Genomic DNA, 8631 nt, shown 5'->3' with positions numbered 1-8631 from the left:
GTCCCTTCAAATGTCTACATGTTAGGTCTCCTGAGCATACAAACTAAACTGACCTTAAAGAAATACCAGAATTTAAATTTTTTATTTCTTCTAAATAATGAACACCTGTTTGTCAAGCCATATTTTTGTGTCTATACTTGTGTGTAGTGCATCTAAAGAAAGAAATATGCAAAATCGTGAAAATCATATTAAAAACAGTAATTTATCACCCACCTTCCTCTCTCCCTTTCTAGTGTATTGTAAATCTCCATCTATGTAGCCCAATTACATCTCTTTACTAATCTGATTTGGTTTTACTCACTGATACAATATAATTGTTTGCAACGTCTGAAAATTATCTTGAAAAAATGTACATTTTTTCTCCTTTCTATGTGTTCAGTTCTCTCTGTGCTAAATAAAATTAGATCTTTCACATAAAAAAAGTAAGAACAACACAACGAACAGATCACTTTCCATGTGAATTATCAGTTAGCCTTATACCACAGCTAGACAAAGTTACTCAAGAAAGAAAAACTATGATCAATATGACTTATGAACATAAACACAAAAATTCAAGGAAATACTATCAAAACAAATAACAGACATGTAAAAATTTATAAATGTTGACCAAGGTATACATCTTAGGAATGCAAATTCTGTTAAACATACAAAAAGAATTAGTGCCATAAACTACATTAAGAAATAAGGGACATAATACACATGGTCATCTTAAAAGATGAGCAATAAGCACTTGCCAAATTCAAATTTCATTCATTATAAAAACATGCAACAAGTTAGGCAAATAAGGGAAATTTCCTCACCATGAAAGCATAAAAAACCTCACATGATATCCTAAATTTTCTGAGAAGCTCAAAAACTTTCTTGTAAAATTAGAAACAAGAGAAGGATATCACTTTCACAGTTTTATTCAACACTGTATTGGAGGATGCGGCCAAGGTAATTGGTGTAGAAAATAAATATGAAGCAGTAAGATTGGATGGAAAGTCAAATTATGTCTACAAATGACATGATCCTAACTATACACATCATAAAAACTCTAATAAAACATAACAAAAAATGAAAAAAGGGTTAAGCAAGCTTGTAGTAGAGCTTACTACAGGTCAATATACAAAATCAATTATATTTTATTTATTAGCATTTAACAATCTAAAACAAAATTTCAAAACCATTTCATTTAAAATGGCATAAAAGTTAAATACCTATGAATTAATTTAATAAAATAAGTATAAGATATGCATATTGAGAACTACAAAACATATCAAACAAAATTAATAAAATTATAAATTAAATACATTGAGCTTTCATTGATCAGAAAGCTTAGTATCATTAGGTTGGTAATACTTTCCAAATAGATCTAATGCAATCCCTAGCTAAATCCTAGGTGACATTTTCTTCCTAAATTGGCAATCTTACTCTAAAATTCATATATAATGCAATAGAATTCCAGAACAGACAAAATAATTTTGAGAAAGATCATACTTTCTGATTTCAAAACTTACTACAATGTAAAAGTAATCAAAATTATGTTAAGGATATGGAACCACTAAAGACCCAGAATATCCATAGCTATCCTAAGCAGAAAGAACAAAACTAGAGGAATTACATTACCTGACTTCACTTTATACTACAAAGCTATAATAAATGAAACAGCATGGTACTGGCATAAAAATACCCATATAGACCTATGGAACAGAATAGAGAACCAAGGAACAAATCCACAACCCTACAGTTATCTCGTTTTTCACAAAGTTGCCAAGAACATAAACTGGAAAAAAAGCCAGTCCCTTAAATAAATGGTGCTGGGAAAACTGGTTATCCATATCCAGAAGAATGAAACTAGACCTCTGTCTCTCACTGTATGCAAAAAATCAAATCAAAATGGATTAAAGACTTAAATCGAAGACCTCCAACTATGAAACTACTACAAGAAAACATTAGGGAAACTCTCTAGTATGTTGATCTAGGAGAAAATTTCTTGACCAATATCCCACAAGCATAGGCAACCAATGCAAAAATGGGCAAATGAGATCATATCAAGTTAAAAAGCTCCTGCAGGATAAGATATAATCGACAAAGTGAAAAGACAACCCACAGAATGTGAAAAAATATTTGAAAACTACCCATCTGATGGATTAATAACTAGAATGTATAGGCAGCTCAAACAACCGTATGGGAAAAAAATCAAATAATCAAACCAAAAAGGACAAAATATTTGAATAAACATTTCTCAAAGACATACAAATGGCAAACAAGCATATGAAAAGGTGCTCAAAATCATTAATCATCGGAGAAATGCAAAGCAAAACTACAATGAGACATCATCTCACCCCAGATAAAATGGCTTTTATCCAAAAGACAGGCAATAACAAATGCTGGTGAGGATGTGGAGAAAAGCAACCCTTGTACACTGTTGGTGGGAATGCAAATTAGTACAACCACTATGGGGAACAGTTTGGAGGTTCCTCAAAAAACTAAAATTGAACTACCAAACATACCCAGCAGTAGGCTGCTGGATATATACCCCAAAGAAAGGAAATAAGTATATCAAAGAGATATCTGCACTCCTATGCTTGTTGCAGCACTGTTTACAACAGCTAAGATTTGGAAGCAATCTAGGTGTCCATCAACAGATGGTTGGATAAAGAAAATACGGTGCATATAAACAGTGGAGTACTATTAAGCCATAGAAAATAGAGACCCAATCATCTGCAACAACAAGGATAAAACTGGAGATCACTATCTTCAGTGAAATAAACCAGGCACAGAAAGACAAATATCACGTTGTCACTTATTTATGGCTTCTAAAAATAAAAACAATTGAACTCATGGACATAGAGAGGAGAAGGATGGTTACCAGAGGCTGGGAAGGGTAGCAGGGGCTGGGGGAAGGTAGGGATGTTTATTGGTTACAAAACAAAGACAAAGAATGAAGAAAACATACTATTTGATAGCATAACAGGGTAACTAGAAAAGCCAATAATAATTGTATATTTTTACAAAACTTAAAAAGCATAATTGAATTGTTTGTAACTCAAAGGATAAATGCTTGTGGAGACAGATGTCCAATTCTCCATGATGTGTGCTTATTTCATATTACATGCCCGTACCAAAACATATCATGTACCGTGTGTGTGTGTGTGTGTGTGTGTGTGTGTATCTACTATGTGAGAAGGAGAGACATATAGATCAATGGAATAGAATCAAATGTCAAAAATTAATTCTTACATGCATGGTAAAACAATTTTACAAGGTTGCCAAATCAATGCAATATAAAGAAATATTTCCTCACAGTGTTGCTGGGACAAATGGACACCAATGTGCAAGCTATCTCCTCCCTAGCACCATATGCATGATTGACTCAAATTAACAATGCATCTAAGTATAGGAGCCAAACAGACCAAATCCATAGAAGAGAACATAATACAACTTCATCGCTAAAATAAATTGGATCTTTGTCCCCACCAAATCTCATGTCAAATTATAATCTGCAGTGTTTGCGGTGGGATCTTGTGGGAGGTGATTGGATCCTGAGGGTGATTTTTCATAAATGGTTTAGCACAACTGGTGTTGTTCTCCTGAGAGCGAGTTCTCACAAGATCTGGTTGCTTAAAAGTATAGCACTCCACTCCGTCTCTTCATCCTGCTTTGGCCGTGTGAAGTGCTGGCTCCCCCTTTGCCTTCCACCATGATTGGAAATTTCCTGAGGCCTTCCCAGAAGCAGAAGTCACTATACTTTCTTTATAGCCTGCAGAACCGTGAAGCAATTAAGCCTCTTTTCTTTACAAATTATCCAGTCTCAGGTATTTCTTTATACCAATGGGAGAACAGACTAATACAGTAGCCTTGGGTTAAACAAAAGTACAAGAAATGTCTCTGGGGCTGTGAAATTGTTCTATATGACAACGTGACACTGAATATGTGACACTGTCATTCAAGACCTACAGAACTTTGTAACACACAGACAGTAAAATAAAAACCTTATTTAGGCTGGGCACCATGGCTCATGCCTGTAATCCCAATACTTTGGGAGGCTGGGGGGGAGGGGATCACTTGAAGACAGGAGTTCGAGACCAGCCCGGCCAACATGGCAAAACCCTGCTTCTACTAAAAACACAAAATACAAAAATTAGCCATGCAGGTGGCACATGCCTGTAATCCTAGCTACTCGAGAGGCTGAGGCAGGAGAATTCCTTCAACCTGGGAGGCAGAGGTTGAGGTAAGCCAAGATCGTGCTACTAAACTCCAACCTGGGCAACAGAGTGAGACTGTATCCAGAAAAAAAAAAAGGCCTTATTTAGTTGATATGATAGAGAGATTACATAATATAACTCTGTAACAAATGTGTGAAATAAGCTCACCAGAGTGGGAAAAGGGGGCTGACCTAAGTAAATTAGGAAATACAGGGAGATCCTGAAATTCTAAGCCAAAAGGACAAATAATTTGTACATGAGGACTTAGTTTTAGTTGGTAAAGTAGTTTCCAAGGGGTGTATAAATTACCACTTTTGAAAACGCTATGCATGTATTTTTGGATGATATCATTAAGTTAATAGAGTCAACTAGTTCCCTGTTAGAGGCGCAAGCTACATACAAACAAGTTGGAATGGATAGATAGCTTCATGTGGTACTGGATTAGATCAAGTGCCGCCAGAAATATTAGATGGAATTCATGGTTAGTTTAATATAGATACACATGCACACATGTTGAAATATTTATACACATGTATATTCTTCTGCTCAGTCAGCTGACAAGGCCTCAAGTCATCAGATGCCCCAGGGGCAATGAATATACCCTAGTCTCTAGATCTTCATTTCTAATTCCATTTTCCATTCAAAGGAACTAGGGCATTATGAAGAAATGGTGGATAATAGGGTTAAACAGTGAATAAACACAATCAGCCTGTAGCACCTGGTAGTGCCAGAAGAAAAGAAAATGCCAACCAATGACACAATAAACAGCCACACAACACCAACAAACCATAATTATGAAGAGATTTCAAAATTATAGACAATCCAACTGAAAGAAAGTCCCAGCCGGGCACGGTGGCTCACGCCTGTAATGCCAGCACATTGGGAGGCCGAGGCAGGCAGATCATGAGGTCAGGAGATCAAGACCATCCTGGCTAACATGGTGAAACCCCGTCTCTACTAAAAATACAAAAACTAGCCAGGCGTGGTGGAGAGGGCCTATAGTCCCAGCTACTAGGGAGGCTGAGGCAGGAGAATGGCATGAACCCTGGAGGCGGAGGGTGCAGTGAGCTGAGACTGCACCACTGCACTCCAGTCTGGGTGACAGAGCAAGACGAGACTCTGTCTCAAAAAAAAAAAAAAAAAGAGGCCGGGCACGGTGGCTCAAGCCTGTAATCCCAGCACTTTGGGAGGCCGAGACGGGTGGATCACGAGGTCAGGAGATCGAGACCGTCCTGGCTAACACGGTGAAACCCCGTCTCTACTAAAATACAAAAAAAAAACTAGCCGGGCGAGGTGGCGGGCGCCTGTAGTCCCAGCTACTCGGGAGGCTGAGGCAGGAGAATGGCGTGAACCCGGGAGGCGGAGCTTGCAGTGAGCTGAGATCCGGCCACTGCATTCCAGCCTGGGCGACAGAGCGAGACTCCGTCTCAACAACAACAACAACAACAACAACAACAACAACAACAACAACAAAAAGTCCCTTGGACAATACTGAAGCAATTTGTGCAATAAACCAAATAAATTATTTCCAGTAAAGTGTAAAATAAGTACCCATGTTTGCCTATGGATAGAATAATGATGGAATAATATGGAATAATTGAAGAAGAATAGGCATTTGTTCATTGTGACTAATTCCAAATAATTTTTGCAGACACTCTGTCCCTAAGAAGTGGAACATAATTCTTCACTTCTTCTTTTTTTTGAGACGGAGTCTCGCTCTGTCACCCAGGCTGGGGTACAGTGGCCGGATCTCAGCTCACTGCAAGCTCCGCCTCCCGGGTTTACGCCATTCTCCTGCCTCAGCCTCCCGAGTAGCTGGGACTACAGGTGCCCGCCATCTCGCCCGGCTAGTTTTTTGTATTTTTAGTAGATATGGGGTTTCACTGTGTTAGCCAGGATGGTCTCGATCTCCTGACCTCATGATCCGCCCGTCTCGGCCTCCCAAAGTGCTGGGATTACAGGCTTGAGCCACCGCAGCCGGCCAATTCTTCACTTCTTATTTGTGTGTTGTGTACAGTGGCTTCTTTTTGAAACACACAACATGGAAAGGAGAAGAAAAAAAAGACAGTAATTTCACAGTGTAGAAATTTGATTGGAACTATCTCATTCAGATGATTAAATGAACATCAAAAATGATAAAGCATGTTATAGTCTGTACCCTTAACAGCATGTGATGAGAATGGCACTTTCCCTCTATGGTCTTCCTCCTTGAAACTTACAATCCAGTCTAATCATGAAAGAAACACGAAAGAAATCCCAAATTAGGAATGCCAATGTCATAGCAATCACGGAAACTTGGAGAAATTGTCACGGTCAAAGTCGATTAAGGAGCATGAATTGTAAATGCAATGAGGTGTCCTGGATAGGATCCTGGAACAGAAACTCGACATTGAATGAAAACTAAATCAATCTGAATAAAGTGTGGATAGTTAATAATAGTGTAATACTGGTTGGTTCATTGTGACTAATATCCCACACTAATATAAGGGGGTTACTAAGGAACATGGTGTATGGAGTCTGTGGAAACTCCATGTATTATATTTGGAACTGCTCTGTAAATCTAAAACTATTCTTAAATTTCCAAATTTTATTTTATTTTAAGCCTTTGCTGAGCTTATAAAACAGAAAGAACATTAACAATGTCATTGATGCCCCCTGAATGTATCTCCTGAATTTCATCATCTTTGTTAACAGCTGAAGGTAACGATTATTATGGATTACTTTTGTCCATCTCTAGTTTTCTTACATTCATTTTTCCTGTATGTTTTATATACATAAATACTATATTGTTCAGTCTCTTATCTTTAAACTTAAATATAAATATTGAAAACATTGAATTTAATCCATAATCCCTAGTCTAATTATGAGAAGACATCAGATAACTTCATATTGTGGGAAATTTTACAATAGAACTGACTAGTCCTTGTCAAAAGGGTCAAGGTAATAGAAAATAAGTGAAGACTGAAAAACTATTTCATATTGGAGAAGTTCAGATGTGGCAGGTAGAACCTACGATGGCACCCAATGACTCCCACCTCTAAGTATAAGTAACGTTGGTAAGTAACTTTGTATTCTAATTCCTTCCAATGAATGTAGTCAGAAACTGTGAGTTGCTTCAAATCAACAGAATACTACAATGGTGATGGGACATTAGTAGGATAATTATGTTATATTGGATTGTGATTCTTGTCTTGCTAGCAAAATCCCTCCCTTGGCGTCTTTGACGGAACATTTGCCACATGGGAGAAGCCGACATGGGAGGGAACTGAATGCAGAAACAGGCCAACGCTAGCAAAGAACTGAGGCCCTTGGTCCAAAACCCTTACCCAGAGTTTGCAATATTACCTTTAAAGTGAATCCAAGATACTTTCCAAAACACACTGTGTCACTCACAGGTAGTATGAATGTCTTAGAATAACAAAATAATCTTAACTGTTTTGTTCTCCCTATTAGTGCTGTCTTCATTTCACTTATACGTGAGTACACACGCACATATATGTGTATATTTATATACACATAACATACAGACATAAGCATGCCTAATCAAATACATCGGTGCTATTATTATTTTCCAGAAACCATTATCTGTGAGACTAAACTAAGAATATGAAAAATAAAAGTTTTATTCCATAAGCAACCACTAAAATAGTAAAAAAAAAAAAAAGTTATATAATTGATATGCTAAGAATGGAGAGAAAATAGAACTGCATACAGTTCTCAACTAAAACCACAAAACACACAAAATAAGTGAAGTACAATAACGGGAAGAAAGAACAGGGGCAACAAATCAAAGAGAGTAACACATATGGTTGATATTAATCTAACTCCATTGGTTGTCAATAGTCCAAAAGCATCAATCAAAGAACTGAGAATGTCAGCATAGATCAACAAAGTCAACCCAATTAAATGATGTTAAGTAAAATCTATGAAATATAAAGACACGTATACATTTAAAGTAAATAGATGAAACAAAATAGCTTACGTTAACACTTATCAAAGGAAGAGTCGCTGCATGAATTACAGACAGAGCAGTCTTTCAAGGAAAGTCACTAAAAATAAACACGGGCATTACACAAAGATGAAGGGGTCAGTTATCCAGTACAACGTAATAATCCTTAAAGCATTTAAGTGCCTAACAACAGAATGTCAAACTATGTAAGGCCAAAACTGACATAACTGCGAGGAGAAAGAGATTCATTCACTATTATAGTTGGAAACCTCAACACTGTCTGTCAGATAGTATTTGTCTGTAACTGTACAGTTACTGTCATCTATACACAAGAGTTACCTCAGCTCCATTCTTCTGAGTGCCAAGCATTTTCAGGAATGGAGATGTGCCTTTGTATGTCACTGGAGGCATCTCCTACAGGGCCTCCGCCACAGGGGCAGCAATGGTCTCAGAATATCCTGGCTCTGACAGCATGCGTCTCCCAAAGGACTT

At 37.4% G+C, this 8631-nt stretch overlaps 1 long non-coding RNA gene across 4 annotated transcripts in view; it reads right to left on the bottom strand.

The window, feature by feature from the left end:
• LOC108514144 (uncharacterized) overlaps nt 1–8631 on the bottom strand; it is a 56062-nt gene that overhangs the window by 46415 nt on the left and 1016 nt on the right. The gene's annotated exons all lie outside the window — the stretch shown is intronic.

Source organism: Rhinopithecus bieti, unplaced genomic scaffold (assembly GCF_001698545.2).
Source record: "Rhinopithecus bieti isolate Rb0 unplaced genomic scaffold, ASM169854v2 scaffold_32955, whole genome shotgun sequence".
In the NCBI taxonomy this organism is placed as follows: domain Eukaryota; kingdom Metazoa; phylum Chordata; class Mammalia; order Primates; family Cercopithecidae; genus Rhinopithecus; species Rhinopithecus bieti.
This window is presented reverse-complemented; position numbering and strand designations above follow the sequence as displayed.